Below are 27,335 nucleotides of genomic sequence, written 5' to 3' on the forward strand. Positions count from 1 at the left end.
TCATCATCTTTGTCCAATTTGACCGATGAGCTCATTGGAGTAGCGGCTGAGGAGCATGTATCCATCCCAAATTTCTTTAGAAGTTCCTTAGTGTACTTGGGTTGGCTTATGAAAGTTCCTTCTTCGAGTTGCTTAACTTGAAGACCTAGGAAGAAACTTAATTCTCCCATCATACTTATTTCAAATTTGTTAGTCATCAGGGTTGAGAATTTATCACATAGCTTAGGATCAGTTGAACCGAAGATGATATCATATATATATATTTGAACAAGCAGGATATGTTCCTTCTTTTCAAACTTAAATAATGTTTTGTCCACCGAACCGATGGTGAAGTCATGTTTTGACAAGAATGCGGTTAGTGTGTCACACCAGGCTCTAGGAGCTTGCTTTAGACCGTATAAAGCTTTGTTTAACCGGTATACATGGTTGAGTAGTTCAGCATTTTTGAAACCTGGTGGTTGTTCAACATATACTTCTTCACGTAGGTCACCATTCAAAAATGCACTTTTAACGTCCATTTGAAAAACTTTAAAGTTTTTGAATGCAGCAAACGCTAGAAAAACATCCTAATAGCTTCAATCCTAGCTACATGGGCAAATAATTCTTCAAAATCAATGCCTTCTTCCTATTTGTATCCTTGTGCCACTAATCTGGCTTTGTTCCTCGTGACCAAAACGTCTTCATTGAGTTTATTTCTAAATACCATTTTGTGCCTATGACCGGTTGGTCTTTTGGTCTAGGGACTAGGTACCAGACTTTGTTACTCTCAAACTGGTTCAACTCTTCTTGCATTCCCAAGATCCAATCCGGATCTGACAATGCTTCATCCACTCTTTTCGGCTCAATCTGGGGTATAAAAGCGGAATTAAAGTATTCCTCCAGGATTTGTCGCCTAGTTCGAACAGGTTCTGAATATGATTTGTGTTTCTTTTGAGATTCGGTTCAGGAGTGTCTACCAAATCACCGTTTACTTGATCAAGGCTAGACATATCGGTAGGCTGAACAGGATTGCCAGACCGACCGATTTTCTCGGTTTGGACCGAAGTGTGAACTTCCTGTCGTGGGACAGCTTGATCCGGCTGGGTTTCATCATTACCCACTTGGTCGTGGACAAACCGCCTGAAAACCGGAATCTCATCTTCACTATCAGAATGAATATTGTTATTTTCTAGTCTGTTGTGTAGATCAAAGCATGATGTAGTGTTGCTTTGAACCGATTCATCGAAAACAACATGAAGTGATTCCTCCACGGTTAAAGTTCTAGTGTTATATACTCTATATGCTTTACTCACTGCTGAGTAACCTAACATTATCCCAACATTGGATTTTGCATCGAAAGCAGATAGATAGGTTTTGCCATTTATGTGAATGTAGCATTTACATCCGAAAATCTTAAGGTACTTAAGGTTAGGAACTCTATCAAAATATACCTCATAAGGTGTTTTGTTGTAAAACTTGTTAATCAAAGACCGGTTTTGTGTATGACATGCGGTGTTGATAGCCTCAGCCTAGAATTTCTGAGCAATACCCGAATCGGCTATCATGGACCGTGCGGCTTCCTTGAGAGTTCGGTTTCTTCTCTCGGCCAGGCCGTTCTGTTGAGGAGTCCTAGCACTAGACAACTCGTGTGTAATACCGGATTCATCAAGAAATGCATTTAGAGTACTATTTGTAAATTCGGTTCCTCTTTCACTTCTAATGCTATTAATGCGTGTTGATTTTTCATTTTGTAAACGTTTAAGCAGTGTGATCAAATTTGATGCGGTTTCACGTTTGAATGGCAGAAATATTACCCGTGTATACTTGGAATAATCATCAACAACTACCATAGTGTAGAGCATACCTCCTAGGCTGACGACCCTAATCGGTCCAAATAAATCCATGTGAAGAAGATCTAAGCATCGGTTAGATTGAATGTGTCCTTTACTCTTAAAGGTTGACCTAGTTTGTTTACCCATTTGACATGCTGAACAAATCTTATCCTTATTGAACACTATGTCAGGAACTCCTTCAACCAACTTTTTACCGCGAATATAGTTTAAAGTTTTCATGTTTAGATGGTTTAGTCTTTTATGCCACAACCAGGTTTGATCGGTTTTAGCTATCATGCATATAAGGTATTCTACTTTATTATTCCAATCTACCTTGTAGATGTTTCTTAACCTATTTCCGGTTAGCAGTGTAATACCTTGAGAATTCTTAACTAAGCATGCATGTTTAAGAAATTCTACAGTGTATCCAGCATCACACATTTGACTAATGCTTAGCAGGTTAAAACGCAGGTTTTCAACTAGAAGTACATTATCAATTGTTAAGTTACCATGGACAATCTGACCCTTGCCCACAGTTCTACCTTTTGAGTTGTCACCAAAGGTGATTAATGCGCCGATTTCTATTCTGATGTCGGTTAGAAGGTTATTGTTTTCGGTCATATGCCTGGAGCAACCGCTATCCAAGTACCATTCAGAGTTTCCTAGCCGTTTCTTTATATCCTACAAAATGTACATATTTACAACTATTTGGTACCCACATTTACTTGGGTCCACAAGCAATTAGTCCCTTGGGTATCCAGACTTTGACAAACCGGACAGCTTTCCTGGTCAATGTCTTAACCAATTTTCTCGCACTCGGTTTTGAATCTTTCTGCTTTCCTAAGAAGGCCTTATGTGGGGATGATCTTTGGTTTGTCCTATGCGGTTGTGAGTTGGCTTTCCTATTTTTGAGCTGGTTGGCTTTCCTTTTCTCAAGATAAAGCCATTTCTCAGAATCGGTTGGACCTACATAGGTTAGTTTGTCTTCCGTATAATAGGCGGTTAATTCCTCTTCAGCGGTTAAGGAACTTTTTATAATACTTACAAAGGGAAGATCATCCTTTGTGAGCCTTACTTTGTCTAAGTTTTTTTGGCTTTGGGATCTATTGTTTTTGTATCCTAGACCGAACATACAAGTAGGGTGTCTTTTATAACTACACATTTTTCTTACCATTTCACTAGATCTTTTCCATGCGGCCATTCTATACTGGAGTCGGGCGTTTTCCTCTTCGGTCAACTCTTGAACTGGCTCATTGAGCTGTTCGGTTTCAGAGGATAGTTCAGGTGCTGCCTCGGTTTCTAAGGTAGTTGTTTCATCAGGTTGTATGATCTTTGGTTCGGTCAAGGTGGATACTATGAGATCGGCTCTAAAGTTGGGTTGCTTAGGTAATAGAGTTAGTAGGTTCTTATACTCTGCTACCATATCATTCAATGCATTATATAACTCATCTTTAGTAAATTCTTCACAAGGAGAGTCAAATACCTGTTCCTCATTTGCCATGAGGCATGTGAGTTCGTCATCACTGTCACTATGAGCCCATAAGCTTCCTCCATCATCGGCTATCAGTGCTTTCTGAACCTCACTTCCTTCGCTGGTTTGTTGATAGTTATTTCGGTTATTTTGATTGTCCGGTTTCCGGTCATCCCTCCTCGGTTTTCTGCATTCCCACTTGAAATGTCCCAAATAGTTACAGTTATAGCATCTTACATTAGATTTATCAACATAGTTGTAGTTGTTTGTCGGTTGGCTTCTCTTCATGAACCTCCCAAATTTCTGTGCAAGCATTGCCATGGCATCCTCGGTGAACTGTTCAGCGGTTCTGATCGGTGCAGGTGCAATAGGTTCTGTGGATGTGATCAATGCTCTGGTTGAGGTTGAGGCTAAAACTTCTTCTTCAGTCCTAGATCTCATTTCGAACTCATATGCCTTAAGATCTTCAAATACATCATGTAGTTTCATCTTGCTTAGGCAATTTGATTCCCTCATCATCCTTGTCTTTATGTCCCATGCACTAGGAAGAGATCTTAACGCTTTCATGATGACTTCCTTGTTGTCATACCTCTTGCCAAGGGTTGCTAGCTCGTCTATCACACCTGTGAACCGGTCACTGTATTCTCTCATTGTTTCTCCCGGTCTCATATTGATGTTTTCAAACTTCTGAGTAGCCACTATTATCTTGTTTTCCTTGGTTCTTTCATTTCCCTCATGAATCTGAATCACCGTTTCTAATGTTTCCTTTGCAGTTTTGCAATCTCTGATCTTGCAGTACGTGTTTCTGTCCACACCGTTGGAGATGCGGTTTCTGGCATGGTTATCCAGATTGTTTCTTCTCCTATCTTCATCTGTCCAGTCCTTTCTGTCCTTGTTAATGATTATCGGTCATTCGGCTATGATGAACTGCATCTCGTCATCCATGGTTATTAAGTGCATGTGCATTCATGCCTTCCAGTTGGCAAAGTCGTCACCTTCTAGCATTGGGGGCCTATCGAAAGACATGCTTGCTTGAGTATTGAAACTAACTGCTCTAATAACAATTGTTAGGATCTAGGTCGCGGCTGGAGGACCGGGGTTGGCCGGTTATCGCGTCTCACTCAAAGGGTGGTGATTAATCCGGTTAGAGATTAACACCGGGGTTTCAATACTACACAAACTGTCACAAAACCTTGAACAAAGTTCAAGCGCGGAAGTGGTTTGTTTCAGGTTGAAGCAGCACACACAATAGATAGGCATAAACGGATTTGAATATGACAGGTTTGGAAAATACTGGGTCGGTTTTGGGACTTAGTGATTCAGTTGGAGCGGTATTAGTCGGTTAGTGCAGATCGGTTATAAAGTAAGTAAGCAAAAAGCAAGTGACAACACAGATTTTTATGGATGTTCGGAGATAAAGCTCCTACGTCACCCCTTCCTCTCGAAACCGCGAGAATGATATTCACTAAGGAATACAAACACAATCCGATCGAGACTTATTTCCTGCTCGATAACACCCGTACAATTTTAACCGAAATTGTAGAATACACTTCAAATAAGCGCTTTAAGATTTCTAGAGATAGAACACAATGTTGAGAATTCAGAACTTGTAATCTTCAAAATCCCGCATTTACTCCTCTTCAGCTCCTTCTTTTATAGGTGAAATGTGTCAACGGTCACATTTCATTTCCTTGAATCTGATTGGTTGAGCAGATGTTCAGTGATTCAGACCTGGCGGTCTAGTATTCCAGTATGTAGGTCAAACCGGCTAGGTTTGTCTTTTACTTAATATGGCAACTGTCGGTTGGGCTGTTGTCTGTACTTGGAAGATTGCCTTTCTGATTTATCCTGAAGTGAAAAGATCTTGTAGGACGGTCTTCTACAGCCTGCAAACTCTCCTCAGACTTGTATGAATATGGCAATGTTCAGTTTGTTCCTTCGGTATCATTCTCAACAGATACTTGAAGTATCTTTTTGTACTAGTCGGTTGTTTAAGTTAACCGGATCACTTCCGGTTTTTCCATTAGTTTCTGATTAACCGACTGTCTAGTGATTCTGGCCTTCTGTTTTGACCGATCTTGACTTTTTGTTTCTGGTCGGTTTAATTTCTTGACCGGTTGAGTTACTTGGCCGGTTGAGTTACTTGGCCGGTTGAGTTACTTGGCCGGTTTCGTTGCTTGATCGTTCCTGCATAGGAAGTTTGTTTTAAGTTCTATTAACCGGTCTAATTTTATCTAACATGCCCCTTCATCCTTCTCCACAGATCTCTTTTTTTTTTCAGCTCAAAAAAACCGCCCTTCTTAACTTCAGGGGTTAAATTGGAAATACTGCATAAAATCCAGGGCACACTTGGAAAAAAAAATATTTCTTCAGCTTTATTTTATTCCCGTTTTTCCTACCATTTATTTGCACCATCATCCCAAATAAATTCCCCTGACCTTGTTTTTGCTCAGAAAATTGTGAAAATTTTATGGTCAATTCTTAACATCACGTACGTGAATCTCCTTTTTGAATGAACCCAAACGGACCTTTCTATCCAAAGTTGTGATATTTTAAAGTCACCCCTCCATTTCAATCTTTTCAATCACTCGGTTTTCACTTTCATAACTTTATAGCCCATAACTTTGTGCACTGAGCTTTCCCCACAATGAGGTTGGTACCATTGGAAAGGCAAGACTCTTGCATCCCCATTTTCTCCTTTGCTCACGAAATGGTCCGTGTTGGTCAGGAGACTAGCCTCACAGAAACGTGCCAGTTCACACATCACCTTCGCTTCAGGCGACTTAGACTGGGATAACTATTTGGTATCGTTAGAAAGAGAATTCAAAGGGCTTTCCAAAGGTAGCTCATACACTGAAGATGGATCATTGGTTAAAAAGATATGATTTTTGGAAGTGCAGTATAGTTTCAACTTGCTCCCAGGATTTGAATCGGTAGTACTTCTTCCCTTGTACAGATAGAATGAGGGCCTTAACCTTCGAATCACGATTCGGGAATGGTTCCAATGGAAAGATATGCGAGTTATCTTTCCAACCAAACTTGAATTATTCAAAACCATCAAGCACAGATCAAGTTACGAATTTTTAAGTAAAAGGGTGTTCGGTTTAAACCTTTCAGGAACACCTTCCACTCATGACCGAATTTAGTCTAGATATAGGGCACCAATGGGAGATTGGGATACACAATATGAAAGATGACTAATTTCTATTTTCAAAACATCTAAGATCATTGAATTTCATCCAATATTGAAGCCGGGATAAATTCATGAATTATAGGGTTCCAAGGGAAGCTCCATGGGGACTTCAAAATTAAGGATTCTTGATTTTCTTTTCCAATAATCCTCTTTTCAAATAACCCAGTTTTCAAATAATCTAATTTTCCCACTTTAGGAGACCATTCTACTCTATCCCACTTCTTCTTGACACGTGCTTGATCCCTCTTTGACCTGGGTTGACTCGTCGGTTGGCGGATTGACTCTGATTGACCCGATCTCTTGTTTTCCCTCTTTTCGAGCAATTTCTGCACAAATTTGCAAATAGTGATATTACAATCAAAATTCAAGATTTTTCAAAACGTACAACCTGAACGTGTCACGGGTTGGGAAAACAGAGTCGTTATCATATTCTACCTTTGGATCGTTATCTTTTAAGCTTTTCTATGTCAGTTTTCCACGAGGTGTTTCTATTTTTATTTTATCGGTTCAATAAACAAACATGAGTATTATTTCGGGCCGGGTTTTTTATTAGGTCTCTAGGGTGTAAAAATGTAGTGTCTACATTAATCCATAAGAAAGAGTCCAATAAAGATTCATATAAAGAAAGTAGACTATTATTGGTTAGATATATCATATATATCCTAATCATAACGCATTCCTTTCATTACAAAGTTGTATACATGCATTTAAAACAGGAAAACACTGATAAAATCAAACATAAAACCAAAAAAGCTAATAAAAATAGGAAAGAAATTCACATAAGTTCTCCATTGAAGAACCAAAAGATGAATTTTAGATGATTAAAGCCATGAAATAAGTGAGAATTACACACATACATACATATTATTACATACATAGAAAAGAGAAAAATCTATTAAGGTTCAAGCTTCAGCGACACAACTCTGACTTGCCGATTACTCTTCCCAGACTTGATGAAAACAACCGCCAAACAAGGAGGTGCCCACCATGGCCTTCGTACCCTTTGTTCTCCTTTCAAACAAGCCACTGAAAAAAGTTCATTTTCTTATTATCAACAAACTAAAGCTAATAAGATTATAGTTTTGGAAGAGACTAAAGGAAGAACAAGAAATCGACCAACCTTTAATTCGCCTCAGTTCCTTGCAAAAGGTTATAAAGTCACCCCATTTCATGTGACAACGTCTTATAAACCTAAGTATTTGTTCTATCGTGAACATTGACATGCTTTCTAAGTATTCCCCATTTACACCATTTTCTTTGAATATTTAACGATAACTTCCCAGATTTATCTCTTCTAACCACAACCCAACATCCTATCCAGGAAAAACAACAATTATAAGACTTTTGAAATATAAAGCCCCTCAAATGTTGACACAGAATAAGTAGCTCAAAAGGGTTCCCAATGAATATATTGAACCCTATTTTTTATTATTATTATGATTATGATTATGCATTGTTAAGCTATCTAGAGATTTTCTCATCTCTTTTGAAGATTATACAGAATACAAAGGATATGTTAAGAATTTTCAACCATTTAGACAATCTTGGACAAAGTCTTCCTTTTTAAAGTACATAGATATATTTTCTTATGGTGTGTATTGGAGATCATTATGTACTTAGATAATCAAGAAACATAAATAAGAAAATGGTCAATTGATGTATTGATTCTTCATATTGTTTGAATAGATAACACCTGCCTGTCATTGGGAACCCTTTTGAGCTGCTTATTCTGTATCAATATTTGAGGGGCTTTATATTTCAAAAGTTTTACAATTGTTGTTTTTCCTGGATAGGATATTTCAAAAGTCTTATATTCATCCTTCAAACATCATTAGCAAAATAAATAAGCATTACATTACTTATTTATTAATCAAAATAAATAAACACTTAGCAAAATGCACTTAGTGAAATGCACTTAGCGAAATGCACTTAGCGAAATGCACTTAGCAAAATGCTAAGCACTTATCGAAACACTAAGCACATAGCGAAACTTCTCTGAAACAGAACCGAGATTATCTGCAAATATCATCAACGACATAAATATGAACCAGAAATATGAACCAATATGATATGAACGAACCAAATAACAAATTTAAAACAATATGAACCAAATAAGAACAGAAGGGTTTGAGAATATCATGGAAACATGAACATAAATCGAATTAGGTTTGAAATGAACATCTTCTTTGACACCTTCGAATCATCCTTCACCTGACCTGCATGCAAAATAGGTTTAGGGTTTGAAAGAAATGAAGATTGTGTAAATCAATTTAGGTTTAGGGTTTGAAAGAAATGAAGATCGTGCAAATCGATTTAGGTTAGACCGCCGCCTCGTCGCCCAGCTGCCTAGGGTGGCCAAAAAATCCGATCCGAAAGATCCGATCCGTTGATCCGGCCAATCCGATCTGAAAAAATCCGTATCCGATGGATCGGATTCGGATATCGATCCGATCCGATATTTTTACCGGATTTCCGGATCGGATACGGATCGGGCAAAAAAAATCGGATACCCGAAACCGATCCGATGATATTTAAAATTTATTAAATAAATAAATTTAAAAACAAAATATTATAAAATAATTAAATATATATCTCTCTCTACCTTTCTTTTTCTTTTTCTTTTCTCTGTTTACAAACCCATATCAAACGGGTTTCTTACCTTTCAGATCTGTTTCTTCTTCTTCTTCACATTTTTCTTTCTTCTTCTTCTTCTTCACATTTTCCTTTCTCTATCTGTTTCTCAAATAGTCATTAGAAGTTGCTGGAGTTGTTCTTCTTCACATTTTCCTTTCTTTGTCTATTTCTCAAATTGTCATTAGAAGTTGCTGGAGCTGGAGCTTGGAGGCTGGAGCTACTGCGGTAACTTGTAAGTAATGTTTTCCATTTCTGCTGCTGTAATTTGCAAATTTGTTTTCCATTTCTGCTTCTTCCATTTCAAGATCTGTTTTTCAGTTCCTACTTCGTAGCGTTTAAGTATTTGTTTTTCAGTTCTTAGTGTTTAATTATATGTTTTCCATTTCTGCTACTTTAACTTGCAGATCTTACTAGTATTCAAGATCTACAAACATGAGTGAGAAATCTATGTCTGAGAGAAATGAAACACCTATTTCTACAAGTCAAAAATCACTAAAACATCCTACGTCTAGTGATGTTTCTTCTTCTAGTTCTATCTGTGATAATAAGAGAAAAAGTTATATTTGGTGGTCTCATTTTGATAGAACGGATGATATAAATTATGCAAAGTGCAAATATTGTGCTACAAAAATTGGTTGTGCGACAAAAAATGGAACAACTTCTTTAGCTAATCATATGAAAAGATGTAAGCAACTTCCTGCTAATATGGATAAGAAACAAAAACTTATGGGAGTTGAAACAAAAACTATTGTCTGTGATGATGGTGTGTTTGAAACAATTTCTCTTCCGTCGTGTTGGCAATTTGATCAAACAACTTGTAGAAAGGCCCTTGCTAGGATGATTATTGTTGATGAGTCGCCTTTTACTTTTGTGGAACATGAGGGATTTATATACTTCTGTAAGTGTTTGAATCCTGCATTTTCAATTCCATCACGTCAGACCATCACTAGAGATTGTTATAGCTTTTTTATCGAAGAAAAACGAAAATTAAAAGCTATTTTTGAAACACTCTCTTCTCGAGTTAGTTTGACAACCGATGCATGGACTTCTGGTCAAAATTTGAGCTATATGTGTCTTATCGCTCATTTTATTGATGACAATTGGGTTTTGCATAAAAGGATCATTAATTTTTGTCCACTTGCTGGCCATTCTGGGTATTTGATAGGTCGAGGTGTTGAAAAATGTTTGATTGATTGGGGACTTAAGAATATTATGACTGTAGATAATGCTAGTTCTAATGATTTGGCAGTTGATTATTTGAGAAAAAGACTTAATCATTGGAAATCTAGTATTTTGGATGGAAAATTTCAACATATTCGTTGTGTTGCTCATATCTTCAATTTGGTTGTAAAGGATGGTTTGAAGGATATGGAGAGATATGTTAGATCTTCTCCTTCAAGACTTCAAAAGTTTAAAACTTGTGTAGAAGAAGAGAAGATAGAAAGTAAAAGTCTTGTTTGTTTGGATGTTGAAACAAGATGGAATTCAACATATTTGATGCTTGAGTGTGCTATGAAGTTTAAGAAGGCATTTGATAAATTGATATTTAGAGACTCCTCTTACCATAAAGAGATTATGAAGGTGGGTGGAGGTCCTAATGATGAGGATTGGAGAAGGGTTAGTCATTTCTTACCAATTTTGAAGGTTTTTTATGATGCTACTTTGATGTTATCCGGTTCTCGTTATGTCACTTGTAATAGTTGTGCACAAAGTGTGTTTGCCATTAGTTTAGAGATCTCTAATTTGTGCAAAAATGATGATGAAGGATGTAGGAAAATGGCACAACAAATGAAAGTGAAGTATGATAAGTATTGGGGCGACATTCTTAACATCAATTATTTGATATTTATCTCTATGTTACTTGATCCAAGGCATAAAATGCATCTAGTTGATTGGGTTGTGCGTAATTGCTTTGATGATACCAAAAGCACAATCTTGAATTTGAATGTGAAGCTTCTTATTGATGAAATGTTCAAGCTCTACACTTCTTCAATGCCTCAAGAAGATAAGCAAACAGGTCCTCTTCAAATAGTCCATTGAAAAATAGGAATGAGAATCGTCAAGGGGAAGTTATGGATTTTGCAAAGTTGTTGACTTCAAGGTTTCAAATGGATGTTGGTTTTGATCATGCTCAAAGGAACAAATCTTAGTTGGATAAGTATCTATAAGAGCCACTTGAGAATGATTATGAAAATTTTAATATTTTGTCTTGGTGGAAGGATAATCAAAGGAAATTTCCTATTCTTGCAAAGATGGCCCGTGATGTACTTGCTATACTTGTGACAATTGTTGTTTCTGAGTCGGCTTTCAGTACCGGGGGTCGCGTCCTTGACTCATTTCGTACTTCTTTAACCCCGAAAATAGTTGAGGCTCTTATTTGTACCCAAGATTGGGAACGAACAACTAAAGCTGTGATAATTGAAAAAAGTTTAGCATCATTGGAGCAACTTGAAGAAGGTTTAATCTTTTAATTGTTTTATTTAATTTTAATTGATTAATATGTTTTTAAATTTACTAATAATGATATTTATAAATTGTTCATTGTTGATTTTCGTAGGAATGAAAGATTTAACTACAGAGCAACCAAGCTTTATCTTTGATGATGAGAGTTATGACTTAAGTCTATCATACCAGAACTAGAAAAAAGTCAAGGTACATCATCTTGTAATGTTTGATTGAATAAATCGTTGTGGTAAAATATGTGAAGCTATTGTGCTGTTTTTTTTATAGAATAAGCTCATAAATTTTGGGACTCACTGAAGAAGAAGCCACTAAAGTTGATGGAACTTCCTACAAGGTTGCAGCCTACAAATATTATAAAATGTTGAGTCACTTGGGTGGACCAATGTCTTTTTGTTTTAAAAAAATATTGATTTCATTTTGGTATTTGAATTATATTTTTGATATGTATTGTACTTATGAGTTGAATTTTAAGATTCTTAATAAACAATTTCAATTTTCTAGCATATGAAAAAAAATCGGATCAGCGGGTATCCGGCTGGCCGATCCGATCCGATCCGGTATTTTCGGATCGGATAGTGGTCGGATACCGGATCAGATACGGATCGCAATTTTTGAAAAAATAAAAGCGGATATCCGATCTGAAATACCGGATCGTATCCGATCCATAGGTTTGGCCACCCCTACCGCCACCTCTGCCTCCGTCGCCGCCGCCGTGAAAGAGAGAACAAGAGAAGAGAGAGAAAAAAAATAAAAGAAATGAAAAAATTAGAGTATTTATACTAAACCTAATTCACTTAGCGAAACACTAAGTCCCTTAGCGTTTCACTACAAGGGTAATTTCGTCAAAAAAATAAAAAGACCACGAACGCAATTAAATTTATAATTTACTGTTAGGATCTAGGTCGCCGCTGGTGGACCGGGGGTTGGACCGGTTAGCGGTTCTCACTCGTAGGGTGGTGGTTAATCCGGTTAGAGATTAACACCGGGGTTTCAATACTACACAACCTGTCACAAACCCTTGAACTAGGTTCAAGCGCGGAAGAGGTTTGCTTTCAAGTTGAAGCGGTACACGTGTATAATAGGCGGAATTGGTTTCGGATGATGGAGATTTGAAGAATGGTGGGTCGGTTTTGGCAATCTGGATGTTCGGTGTGATAAGTAGAAATTCGGTTTGGGGCGGTATGATTAGGTTAGTCGGTTATGTAATGAAGCCAACAGAAAGTAAATAACACGAAAGATTTTATGGATGTTCGGAGATAAAACTCCTACGTCACCCCTTCCTCTCGAAACCGCGAGAAGGATATTCACTAAGGAATACAAGTACAATTCGATCGAGACTTATTTCCTGCTCGATAACACTCTTACAATTCACACCGAAATTGTAGCACACACTTAGAATTTAGCACTTAGGCTTTCTTAGAATACCACACTGTTATCACTTGTAGTAAATGCTTTCAACGCTTCACTTGTCTCACTTAATGTCTCTTGATGTCACACATTTACTCTTCTGCAACTCCCTCCTTTTATAGGTGAAATATGCCAACGGTCATATTTCGAAGCCTTGAATCTGATTGGCTGATCAGAGATGTAGTGATTCAGTGTCTCAGACCTGCCGGTCGTCTCAGACCTGGTATCCTGTTTCAGACCTGCCGGTCTGTAAGGCAAACCTGCTGGGTTTGTCTTTTACTCAATGTAGGCACTGTCTGCTTGGACAGTTGTCTGTACTTTGAAGATTTCCTTTCTGGCTTATCCCGAAGTAGAAGGATCCGGTAGTACTATCTTCTGCAGCCTACAGGCTTTCCTCAGACTTGCATGGATATGGAAGTATTCAGTCTGTTCCTTTGGTATCATTCTCAACAGATACCCAAAGTGTCTTCTTGTACAGGTCGGCCACTTGACTTGGCCGAATGTCTTTTGGTAGTGAAGGAACCGAATTTCTTCCGGTTATACTTGTCTTGTGGATTGATCGGCTGTTTGATGGTTCGGCATTGAGCTTTGGCCGATCCTTCCTCTGTGCGGTCACGTACCGAATACTCTTGATCGGTTTGGTAGCTTGACCGGTTCGGTTTCTTCAGTTGGTTTTCTTTTGTTCATCCGGTCCGGTTTCTTGTTCCTGCATGGGAAGTTTGTTTAAGTTAGGTTTATTCGAACCGGTATGAATTTATCTAACAATTTCTCCCTTTTTGATTATTTTATTTAAAATTATCAAAATCATGTAAGTTTGCAACCGTAGGCCGGTTGTTTTGTTTGGCCGATTTTGAAAAAGGCTTAGAGAATTTTCAAAAAATTTTGAGGGAGGAGTTTTGGAAGAATCTCTATCTTTTATCTAACAATTTCTCCCTTTTTGATTATTTTATTTAAAATTATCAAAATCATGTATAAATGCAAAATAAGGGACATTGAGACACCAATGCTCATTTTGATTTTGTCTCTGGTCAGATTGCTGAAGTTTCCTCCTCTTGCCAGTATCGCCCTGGCAAAAACGTCACACGCCGGGATAAGCTCCGGTTTCAGCGTCTGTTTCTTTCCGGATGTGGTAACCGGCTTGTTGGTTGCCGATAAGATGCGGCAAGCGTTTTTGAAAGTATCATCGTCCATCTCTGCCATTGCGTCCATGCCGGTAGTTGGAAGACGCAAACTCTCGGCCACCACTGTTTCGGTGATCTCAACTTGAGAACCGCAAACTGTTGCGAGGATCCTATCGTATGAGATTGTTGCGGTTTTGAAGAACTCTTCGACCGCGTTCTTGTAAATTACGTGAGGGCCATCTAGAAAATATCCCAGACCGGTTTTAATCAGTCGGTCAATTACTTCTTTTGCCTCGGTTGTTCCATTCTGCCGAATCTCTTCAAAGTCCACTTGAGAGTATAGTTTGAATAATACCGAATCACGACCCATGTTTGAGAAGTTTGAGAATGAGAGAATTCGGCTTCAAAGAATTTAGTAGCTTAGAGAGAGAAAGTGAATTTGTGTGAAAATGAAAAATATGACGAAGGCCCCCTTTTATAGGCACGGTTTGGAAGCCAAACCGTCCCATCATGAATGGGCGGGAGTTTTCCCTCCAAAACGAAAGGACGCCAAACAATGGGCGGTTACGTACGAAACAGTGGGCGGCACTTTGAGCGGGAGATTTCCCTCCAAAATTTTGTCTATGTCATGGGTGACACAATCTTTTCCTTGAGACCGAATGGTAGATCGTTTCTAAGCCTATTCAGATATTTTGATTGATCGGTGTTTAACAGTTTCAAGCAGATTTTATAAGACCGGATAAGTAAGCGGTTACAGGTAGAAAGAGTGAACCGGTTACTTAGATAAGTGTTCAAGGAATTTAAGAAAACTCGATCATTTAAACTGAAATGGTAATGAAATTCAGGAAATGTTAAGAGGAGAAAACCGATTATAAGATTCGGTACAGGAGTAGGCATATAGAAACAATGAAAACTATAGCCTATTCAACAGGCATTCTCCAGAGTCGTTCTCTTGCCGAACCACTGTTGAGGATGTTAGAAGAGGAAGCCGGTGTGCCTGGTCCGAACTCCGGTCGATACCCAAGAATCAGCTTGCTGATATGCGGTGCATACCCGAGACCCTTCTTGGTTATCACCATATCCTTCAAGTTTTCCCAGATGACCGAGGACCAGTTAATGGCCGATTTGCGAAGAATGTTGGTCATGATATTGTAGGTATTCTTGGAATACCGTTGATTGGGTGATTGACACAGGATTGACCTGGTCACGATTTCGAGCAAGAGCTGACCGTGACTGGCAAGCTGGGTTTTTGGCCCAAACTGTTCCACCGGAAGAGGGGTTGCCGACAGGTAAAGTGCGGTTTCAAATCCCGCAGGGTCCTGAGCAGCCGGGAAGTCAGAGAAACCTTCAGCGGGTAGATCGAAGAGTGAAGAAAATTCATCATCGTCGATCCAGAATGTGTGGTCTCGGACAGTCGAGACGATGTACTTCCCCCTGATGCAGGCGCTTCGAAAGAAGGCCTTGACGTCATCTAAAAGGATGGGACCGGCCTCTTCAAGAAACGGTTGAAGACCGGTTTGAACAAGAGAGTCATACATGATTCTCGTCTTAGCATTACAATCCCTTATGTCCGTGCACGAGTCGAAATCGATGCATAGAAAATTTCCCAGAGTTCTGCTCGGCATGATATCGGTATTGAGAGAGAGAAACGGGATTCAAGAGGGGATAGTGATTTTGTACTGTTGGATGTGATGAAACAAGAAGAGGATAGCTCCTTATATAGAATCGGTTTTGGAGGGAAAATCTGTGTATTGATGGTTAGTTTTGTTTTATTAAGGAAGAGAATCTTTCCCTTTTAATGATGCATGGGGAAGGAGCAAATCGCAAGGCTCGAGGTAAATATTAGTTGGGAAGCGACCAGATTAGTTGGAAATTAAATATGTAGTTGGTTGGGAGTTATCTCATTAAATAAGATTATCTCATTAAGTGCATTTATCACATAAACAACATTGATTAGATAGAGACCGAAAGTGGTAGAGATAAAGCCGAAATATGTCATACAGAAATGAAAAGCACGAATAAAACCGAAGTGGACATGGATGAAGCCGATATGGTTAGATTTGAGTTGAATAATAATACATCCGGTGCATGAAGCAAAATGACCGGATGCAAGAAGGAGTGACTTAGCGGTTCCTCCTCCACTCTTCCTCAACCCGATCGTAGAACGAGTCGATGATTTCCTTGGTGAACACTTGGCTGCAGTCCAGATCTTCGCCTGGACAGGTTGGGACCCCAAGCTCCTCAAGCAGTCGGCTGATCTGGGGAACGAGTGCTACTGACCTGGTGCCGATTATCCAAATAAGGACATCGAACAGCACCCTGGACCAGTTGACCGGCGTCCTTGTTATGATGGCCGCCATCATATTGAACGTTGCCGTGCAATATGTGTTGGTTACATCTTTCCCGAGGATGCTCCTCCCTATGATGTCGTTGAGGAGCTGGTATTCAGCCCTCAAGGGATATTTAGAGCCATGGTCATCGACGGGCTCATCAGATCGAGAGAGAGAGAGAGAGACCTCAGCCTTAGTGTCGGCTGGAGGATGGAGGTCCGTGAGCCCTTGTTTGGGCAGACCGAAGCATCGAGCAAAGTCTTGCTCGGTGAAGTCAAAGAGAGTACCTCCAACTTTTGATTGGATGTGGGTATTGAAATATGGTGTCCCCCGGTACACCCTGGCATTGTTGAAAAATTCCACGACAGACTGAGGATAGATGGTTTGATTATCATCCAGAAAGTACTGGAGGCCGGTATCCTCCAACTGTTTGATCATTCGATACAGATCATAGTGATCTGTATCGGAGCAAGATTCAAAGTTAACTTGTAGGATGTTTGTGAAGATAGACATTTTGCCTTAGAGATGGAGAGAGTGTTTTGCCTTAGCTTTGTTTTGTGAGTGTTTGAGTGAATGAGTACTCCCTTTAAATACTGGTTTCGGGGCTAGCCTATTGTCCAGGCATTAAGTGAGGTGATGTGTATTAACTGCAGGGTAGGAATCTTTGCATAGAATAGGCAACTTTGCAGGTCTAAGTGTCGGTCATAGGCCTGGACTGTGAAGGATATCAAAAGATCTTCACGTCTTTTTAGGCACGACCAGGTTTATTTAAAAAGGCAATGATGCAGAGCAGAGACCTTTAACCTCTGATAACTATTCCTCTTTTGTTTGAATTTCAAATAATCTGGGGTAGCCTTTTTCCGAACCGGTCAGCTATCAGTTGTTCATCCCGATGCGGTTACGTGGTGCATGCACCAAGTAGCCGGTCGGTTTACTCTATCTGATAGACTGTGCGGTTCTTCCACAGACACCCCGAAGATTCAAGGTTCAACATCTTAGGAAGAATTACCGGTTTGTCTGTCTGAACCGATTTCCTTTTAAGTATCCTTTGGGAGGATTTGGCTAATATCGGTTAAGCCGAGAGTAAGTCTAAATTGAGAAAACTTAGCTTCCTGCAGCGGCTTCGTGAAGATATCGGCTACTTGCTGATCGGTCGGTACGTACTCCAGCCGGATATGCTTCAGCGTGACATGCTCTCGGATGAAGTGATGTCTGATGTCGATGTGCTTGGTTCTGGAATGGAGAACCGGGTTGTAGGTGATTGCAATGGCACTTGTGTTGTCACAGAATATCGGGGACTCTTCGGCTATGATACCGAAGTCCTTCAGCTGCTGTTGGATCCAGAGGATTTGAGAGCAGCAGCTTCCGGCCGCCAAGTATTCGGCCTCCGCAGTTGATGTGGCCACCGATGTCTGCTTCTTGCTATGCCATGACACCAGTCGGTCACCTAGGAACTGACATGTTCCACTGGTGCTCTTCCTATCGATCTTGCACCCTGCATAATCTGCGTCTGAGTAGCTTGTTAGATTAAAGGATGAGTCCTTTGGATACCACAGACCGACATCAGGAGTGCCTTTTAGATACTTCAGTATCCTCTTTGCGGCTGTGTAGTGGGATTGCTTTGGATTTGCTTGAAATCTCCCACACACACCAACTGCAAACAGGATGTCCGGTCTACTCGCTGTCAAGTACAGTAGGGAACCGATCATGCCTCGGTATGCAATCTGATCTACTGATTGGCCTTCATCGTCCCTGTCCAGTTTGATTGATGAGCTCATTGGAGTGGCCGCCGAGGAGCAGGTGTCCATACCGAACTTCTTTAGCAGCTCCTTGGTATATTTCGGTTGACTGATGAATGTTCCTTCCTTAAGTTGTTTAACCTGAAGACCTAGGAAGAAACTTAATTCTCCCATCATACTCATTTCGAATTTATCAGTCATCATTTTTGAGAACTTGTCACAGAGCTTTGGATCGGTGGAACCGAAAATAATATCATCTACATAAATTTGAACAAGTAAGATATGTTCCTTCTTTTCAAACTTGAACAAAGTTTTATCCACCGATCCGATGGTGAAGTCATGCTCTAATAGAAATGCGGTTAGCGTATCATACCAGGCCCTAGGTGCTTGCTTTAGACCGTATAAAGCTTTGTTCAGCCGATATACATGATTTGGAAATGCAGCATTTTTGAAACCGGGTGGTTGTTCAACGTACACATCTTCACGTAGATCACCGTTCAGAAATGCACTTTTAACATCCATTTGAAAAACTTTAAAGTTTTTGAAAGCCGCAAAGGCTAGAAAAATTCTAATGGCTTCTATTCTGGCTACAGGAGCAAATGACTCTTCAAAATCAATGCCTTCTTCCTGTTTGTAACCTTGAGCCACTAATCTGGCTTTGTTCCTCGTGACCAAACCGTCTTCATTGAGTTTGTTTCTGAATACCCATCTTGTTCCTATGACCGATTGATCTTTCTGTCTGGGAACTAGGTACCAGACTTTACTACTCTCGAACTGGTTTAGCTCTTCTTGCATTCCCAAGATCCAATCCGGATCTGACAATGCTTCATCTATTCTTTTCGGTTCAATCTGGGATATAAAAGCAGAGTTAAAATATCCTTCCAGAATTTGACTCCTAGTTCGAACAGGTTCTGAAGGGTCACCAATAATTTGCTCAGGAGGATGTTTACTGTTTCTTCTGAGATTCAGTTCAGGAGTGTCTACCAGGTTGCCGTTTGTTTGATCAAGGCTAGACCTGTCGGTAGGCTGAACGAGATTGTCAGACCGACCGACTCCCTCGGATTGGACCGAAGTGTCAGCTTCCTGTTGTGAAACAGCTTGATCCGGCTGGGTATCAATGTTACCCATTAGGTCATGGACAAATCGCCTGAAGACCGGAGTCTCATCTTCACTATCAGAATGGATATCATTGTTTTCCAATCTGTTGTGTAGGTCAAAGCATGAAGTAGTGTTACTCTCAACCGATTCATCGAAAACAACATGAATTGTTTCCTCCATGGTTGCAGTTCTATTATTATATACTCTATATGCTTTACTTACTGACGAGTATCCTAGCATAATGCCGGTGTCGGTCTTTGCATCAAAAGCAGTGAGTTGAGTTTTACCATTATTATGAATATAACATTTACAACCGAAAATCCTGAGGTACTTGAGTTTAGGAACTCTGTTAAAATAAACCTCATATGGTGTTTTGTTGTGAAATCTGTTAATCAAGGACCGGTTTTGTGTATGGCATGCAGTGTTGATAGCTTCAGCCCAAAATTTCTGAGCAATACCGGAGTCGGCTATCATAGACCGTGCGGCTTCCTTGAGAGTCTGGTTTCTTCTCTCGGCCAGGCCATTCTGTTGAGGGGTCCTAGCACTAGACAACTCGTGTCTAATGCCGGATTCATCAAGATATGCAGTTAATGTACTATTAGTAAATTCGGTACCTCGATCACTTCGAATGCTGTTGATGCGAGCTGATTTTTCATTTTGCAACCGCTTAAGGAGTGTGATCAGATTTGATACAGTTTCACGTTTAGATGGTAGAAATATTACCCATGTATATCTAGAATAATCATCAATAACTACCATGGTGTAAAGCATACCGCCTAGACTAATGACCTGAATCGGTCCAAATAAATCCATGTGAAGAAGATCTAGGCATCGGCTAGATTGAATATTTCCATTACTCTTAAAGGATGACCTAGTTTGTTTACCCATCTGGCATGCTGAACAGACCTTATCCTGGTTGAACACTATATCAGGAATACCTTCAACTAGCTTTTTACCGCGAATGTAGTTTAAGGTTTACATGTTTAGATGGTTTAGTCTCTTATGCCATAGCCAGGTTTGATCGGTCTTAGCTATCATGCATATAGGATGTTCTACTCTTGTTTTCCAGTCTACCTTATAGATGTTTCCTATCCTATTTCCGGTTAGTAATACAATACCTTGAGAATCTTTAACTAAGCATGCATGTTTAAGAAATTCTACCGTGTATCCGGCATCACACATCTGACTGATACTAAGTAGATTAAAACGTAGGTTTTCAACTAAGAGTACATTATCAATAGTTAGGTTACCATGGACAATCTTACCCTTGCCCACAGTTTTACCCTTTGAGTTGTCACCGAAGGTAATTGGAGCACCGGTTACTGATCTGATGTCGATTATCAAATTGCTATTTCCGGTCATGTGCCTGGAGCAACCGCTGTCCAAAAACCATTCGGAGTTTCCTAGTCGTTTCTTTGGATCCTGCAAAATATACATATTTACAAATGTTTGGTACCCATATTTACTTGGGTCCACATGCGATTAGTCCCTTAGGTACCCAAACCTTGATGAACCGGACAGTTTTCTTTGCTAGGGTTTTAACTGTCCTTTTGGCACTCGGTCTCGTGTATTTCGGTTTTCCTTCAGATAACCTAAATGGAAATGATCTTTGAATCGGTAATCTATAGTTTGACCTACGTGGCTCGGGAAAGTCTTTCTTATATTTGAGGATTTCTGCTTTCCTTTTCTCTAGGTCAAGCCATGAATCGGTTGGGCCAACATAGTCGTATTTTAGCTTCTCTTCCCTATAATATGCGGTTTCCTCTTCTTCGGCTGTCCAGGTGCTCTTAATAAATTTTATAAAGGGTAGGTTTCCTTTTGTGAGTCTTGATTTCTCTATAGATTTTCGGTCTTTAGAGCTATTCCCTGTGTATCCTAGACCACGCTTACAACGAGGATGCCTATAGTGTTTATTCATATCATTTACTATATCGCTAGATCTCTTATAGGCGGCCATCGTATATTGGAATCGGGCATTCTCTTCCTCGGTTAGCTCTCTAGTCGGTTCACTAGGTTGTTCGATCTTGGGATCTAACTCGGTTTCTAGGGTGTGAGTATCATCAGGTTGTATGACTTCTGGTTCGGTTATGACGGATACCTCTGGTTCTATTGGGATCGGTACTATAGGATCGGTCTTGATGTTTAGGTAACATGGTTAATAGGTTCTTATATTCTTCTACCATGTCATTTAATGCTTCATATAACTCATCTTTAGTAAATTCATCATAGGGGGAATCAAATACCTGTTCCTCATTTGCCATGAGGCACGTGAGCTCATCATCGCTGTCACTGCGAGCCCACAAACTTCCACCATCGTCGGCTATTAGTGCTTTCGGTACCTCACTTCCCTCACCAGCTTGTTGATAATTGTTTCTGTCATTTTGATATTCCGGTTTCTGGGTATCCCTCCTTGGTTTCCTGCATTCCCACTTAAAGTGTCCCATACAGTTACAGTTATAGCATCTTACATTGGATTTGTCACCATAGTAGTTGTTTGTCGGTTGGCTCCTTTTCATGAACCTCCCAAACTTCTGTGCGAGCATGGCCATGGCGTCCTCAGTAAACTGTTCGGCTGTTCTGATAGGTGCGGGTGCAGGGACCGGTATCGGTGCAGGTGTGGGTACAGAAGCAGGTACAGCCGGTTCTGTAGATGTGAATAATGCTCTGGTTGATGTTGAGGCCGAGACTTCCTCTTCGGTTCTGGATTTCATTTCGAACTCGTATGCCTTAAGATCTTCGAATACATCGTATAATTTCATCTTACGTAGGCTCTTTGATTCCCTCATTACCATTGTTTTTATATCCCAGGCACTTGGAAGAGATCTCAAAACCTTCATAATGACCTCTTTGTTGTCATACTTCTTGCCCAGAGTTGCTAATTCATCTAACACACCAGTGAACCGGTCACTGTATTCCTTCATCGTTTCTCCTGGTTTCATTTTGATGTTTTCGAACTTCTGTGTAGCTACCATCATCTTGTTCTCCTTTGTTCTTTCATTTCCCTCAAAGATCTGGATAACTGTGTTCCACGTCTCCTTCGCGGTTTTACAATCTCTGATCTTGCAGTATGTGTTTCTGTCCACGCTGTTGGAGATTCGGTTTCTTGCATGGTTGTCCAGATTGTTTCTTCTCCTATCTTCAGCCGTCCATTCTTTTCTATCTTTATCAATGACTATCGGTCCTTCGGTTAGAATGGATTCCATTTCATCACCCAAGGTAACTAGATGCAGGTGCATGTGTGCCTTCCAGTTGGCAAAGTCATCACCTTCTAGCATTGGAGGCCTATCCTGATACATGCTTGCTTGAGTATTGAAACTAACCGCTCTGATACCAATTGTTAGGATCTAGGTCGCCGCTGGTGGACCGGGGGTTGGACCGGTTAGCGGTTCTCACTCGTAGGGTGGTGGTTAATCCGGTTAGAGATTAACACCGGGGTTTCAATACTACACAACCTGTCACAAACCCTTGAACTAGGTTCAAGCGCGGAAGAGGTTTGCTTTCAAGTTGAAGCGGTACACGTGTATAATAGGCGGAATTGGTTTCGGATGATGGAGATTTGAAGAATGGTGGGTCGGTTTTGGCAATCTGGATGTTCGGTGTGATAAGTAGAAATTCGGTTTGGGGCGGTATGATTAGGTTAGTCGGTTATGTAATGAAGCCAACAGAAAGTAAATAACACGAAAGATTTTATGGATGTTCGGAGATAAAACTCCTACGTCACTCCTTCCTCTCGAAACCGCGAGAAGGATATTCACTAAGGAATACAAGTACAATTCGATCGAGACTTATTTCCTGCTCGATAACACTCTTACAATTCACACCGAAATTGTAGCACACACTTAGAATTTAGCACTTAGGCTTTCTTAGAATACCACACTGTTATCACTTGTAGTAAATGCTTTCAACGCTTCACTTGTCTCACTTAATGTCTCTTGATGTCACACATTTACTCTTCTGCAACTCCCTCCTTTTATAGGTGAAATATGCCAACGGTCATATTTCGAAGCCTTGAATCTGATTGGCTGATCAGAGATGCAGTGATTCAGTGTCTCAGACCTGCCGGTCGTCTCAGACCTGGTATCCTGTTTCAGACCCGCCGGTCTGTAAGGCAAACCTGCTGGGTTTGTCTTTTACTCAATGTAGGCACTGTCTGCTTGGACAGTTGTCTGTACTTTGAAGATTTCCTTTCTGGCTTATCCCGAAGTAGAAGGATCCGGTAGTACTGTCTTCTGCAGCCTACAGGCTTTCCTCAGACTTGCATGGATATGGAAGTATTCAGTCTGTTCCTTTGGTATCATTCTCAACAGATACCCAAAGTGTCTTCTTGTACAGGTCGGCCACTTGACTTGGCCGAATGTCTTTTGGTAGTGAAGGAACCGAATTTCTTCCGGTTATACTTGTCTTGTGGATTGATCGGCTGTTTGATGGTTCGGCATTGAGCTTTGGCCGATCCTTCCTCTGTGCGGTCACGTACCGAATACTCTTGATCGGTTTGGTAGCTTGACCGGTTCGGTTTCTTCAGTTGGTTTTCTTTTGTTCATCCGGTCCGGTTTCTTGTTCCTGCATGGGAAGTTTGTTTAAGTTAGGTTTATTCGAACCGGTATGAATTTATCTAACATTTACCATCAGGTCAAATAACCTGGTCTTTGAGGTCATTTCCTCAAATTTCCTTGGTTATAAACGTGGTATTTTCCTTGTTGCTCTTATCTCTTTCTCTAAAGATGGAACATCTTCATATGTTGTAGGAAAGAATATTGAATTTATTTCTGCCTGCAGAAGGGTAGTCTAATTATATGTTTCAGTACTATTGAACTTTTTGACAAACAATAACAACTGCTTTATGGTTGTGCAGCGTCAGTAGCAGCCAACACAAATAAGTTTATTAAATCCGACCCATGTAAGGTTTTAAGTTCATAAGTTTAGATTTCATTATATTGTTTATGCAATTTCGAATTCTATTAACGATATTTGAAAATTTGAAGATCTATTGAATTCATTTCATGAAACATTTTTTAGGGTTTTTTCTCTTAAGCTCTATATTTCTATAAAATACTTATATTTTTTATGAATTGGTTAGGCATTGGATAGATGGTTTTGAGTTGTTTTTATTAATAAAAGAAGTGTTTGATTCGATTATGTAGTTTGAATTGAGTTGATTATAAAATATGTTTATGAAATAAGAGAGGTTGTGAATTGGTAATTAGGCTTACTTTGGTATGAACTTCGAAAATAGTAAATGTGAAAATAGCTAAAGTCATGTGATAAAAAAATAAAATGATAATATTTTTTTTAATGCTGCTGAAGGAAGTGGCGATTGATTAATAAACCAAACTCTATAGGCCTATAGCAATTGGTTATATACCAATCGCCTTTACCAATTAAGGCAACAAAGAGAAGACTTTTGTCGATTGAGAGCGATTGGTATATGAACAATCGCTATAAGCCTATAGCGATTGGTTTGGAGGTTAATAACGATTGATTTACCAATTGCTCTAGAGTTTTTTTACTAGTGTAACTGAAAGTTTCAATCTCTGTTATAAACGTGGTATTTTCCTTGTCTTGTGGGGCCATAAGGATTTGGGTGTATCCTGAAAATCTTTCCATGAATGATAACAATTCATGACCGGCAACATGATCGACCAATATGTCGATGTGTGGCCTTGTTTACATTATGATAATCTACACACACGTAGTTTTTCCGTCTTTCTTCAGGATGGGGATTACGTTGGTAATTCAGGTAGGATATTCCACTACCTCGAGAAATCCAACTTCTAGTTTCTTTTGGACTTCTTCCGGATTTTGTTCACGGCATCGTGTTTTACCCGTCTGAGCTTTTTCTTTATTGGCTTAGTGTGAGGATATAGAGGAATGTGATGTCGTGTGATCTTTGGATCAGTTCCTAACATATCCTTGTATTACCAGGCGAAGATGTCTTTGTTGGCTTTCAGTAACTCAACAATTTCCAGACATTATTGAGTGTTTAAACATTGGCCGATCAATACGATTTGAGGATCGTTGGCCGTGTTTAGAATGATTTTGATTGTCGTTTCTGCTGTGAAGACAATCTCATCCTCAATTCTAAGAAGTTTTTGGTTTCAAAGTTTAAGTCAGAGTAAAATGAAAGATCATTTTACTCATAGATACAAAATTTACTTCTTGTATTACATTGAGGGATTTATTACATGTAACAGAAGATGATGTATAAAGATCATTATTCTTAGGTTTCTTACAATATACAGTATTTAACATCCTTCTACACATTAGAGGAGAAAGAGTTCTACTTTCATCGATCACAGTATTGATGGATGAAAGAGTGTCGATTTCTTGACAACGAGAAAGCTAGATTCTTGAGTTGGAGTAGTTGTTTTGGAAATCCGAGCCAAGTTTTCTAGGGCGTCGCGCCAATAGTTCTTTCTTTTCATAATCATGCAAACTGAAGAGTTAGAATTATGAGGACAATCTGAAAAGATTTTGAGACTTGGAAAACGTCTCTATAAATCTGGATCGGTAAAGGGTTCGGGGAAGTCAAAGCATAAGGTGCTTTGTTCCTCGGAGATGAACTGTCCATTCAAAGTTGGTGGAACAACTATATGTCGTTTGGATATCATTTCCTTTCAGATTTCTTCGAATTTTGTAGGGATGTATCCTAAACCATGTCGATCCATATTACAAAGATGGAATGATGTCATGACTTTAGCGTTTGGGCTTAAGCCCATGCTAGGGAAATATCCCGTTTGACGCATCTATCTATTTGAGGGAGGCTAAATGTACTAAAATCAGGGTGTTTAGACAAGTCTTTACCTTCTGAGAGGATTGGATATATATTGAACACGCTTAGTTCAACCTTGGGGGTCTCAATGTGGGTAGACCCTATGACTGTTGTGGTGTCAATTGTGTCGTTGACTGTGATAACTTGGTCGTTGGCGATGAACATGAACTTTTGGTGTAGGGTGGAGGTTAAAGCCTTGGCTTGATGAAGCCATGGTCTTCCTAAGATAAATTTATAGGAAGGCTGCATGTTGATGACGCAAAAGTCAACCTGGAAGGGGATGTCGACCACTCGGACGGTGCACTTGAAGCAACCCATTATCTCACGACGAGAGTTGTCAAAACCTTTAACACATAGGTCGGATGGTATGATCCTGTATCGGGCTACACCTATCTTGTATAGAGTCCTCCCAGGATATATGTTGACATCAGATTCGATGTCTATTAAAACCATTGGAACGATCTTTTCCTCCATTTGTATAGGAATATAAAAGACTGTGAAGAAGAGAGAGAGATAGAGAGAGATGAAGCTTATGTAGATATAAAAATACAAATCCAACAGACAATATATGAATTTAAGAGAGAAATGATCTCATTCATTATTTGATTAGAAAGACAAACATAGAGTTGTATATAACATACTCGCAGCGTTTATTATAGAGATACTATCTTATTGATATTTTACAAAAGAGTCTAAATGGAAAAAGTCTTGGATGAAAGAGAAAAGTTCCTAAGTCCAGACATAGTCTAGTTCGGTGTGAGCATTTTCCTCTACTTCATCTCGGCGAGCTCTCTCATACTAGATGGAGATGAGATCCATGTATTTCCTTCATTGTCATGATATTTAGTGCAAAAGCATCATGCCATTGGCCGAGGTATTTTGGGTGGAGCCTTCGGGTTATAGGCCTATCGGTTGTAACAGCGGATTCAATATGTATGGATGAACTGTTTGAATAGTTTATTGGGTATGGTAATGGGTGATCCATTCTTAACCCATGAGCAACACGAGTGATTTTTCGTACATCATGAAAAATCATCTTTTTGATAAGGTACCAGGGAAGAATGTCCTAGGTTTCATTATCATCATGTACTAGGATTTTGTGTAGGGCTGCCATCATCCTCTGGTATTAAACTAAATGAGTTAAGACACTACTAGAAAGAAGTGGCGGTAGACGCTTGAGCTTTTCAAACAGACAAGTTTAGAGGATTAGGGAGAACCCCTTTTACTCATGGTGGGAGATCGATAGGAGTTATTCAAGCCCATGAGTGTTTCTGCCAAATAATGCCAGAAGGATCTTTG

At 39.6% G+C, this 27,335-nt stretch overlaps 1 pseudogene; it reads right to left on the minus strand.

Annotated features, from left to right (window-relative positions):
- Positions 1-7,370: 7,370 nt before the first annotated feature.
- LOC124909690 lies at positions 7,371-9,408 on the minus strand (annotated as a pseudogene).
- Positions 9,409-27,335: the final 17,927 nt, after the last annotated feature.

This window comes from Impatiens glandulifera, chromosome 7, assembly GCF_907164915.1.
Source record: "Impatiens glandulifera chromosome 7, dImpGla2.1, whole genome shotgun sequence".
Classification (NCBI taxonomy): domain Eukaryota; kingdom Viridiplantae; phylum Streptophyta; class Magnoliopsida; order Ericales; family Balsaminaceae; genus Impatiens; species Impatiens glandulifera.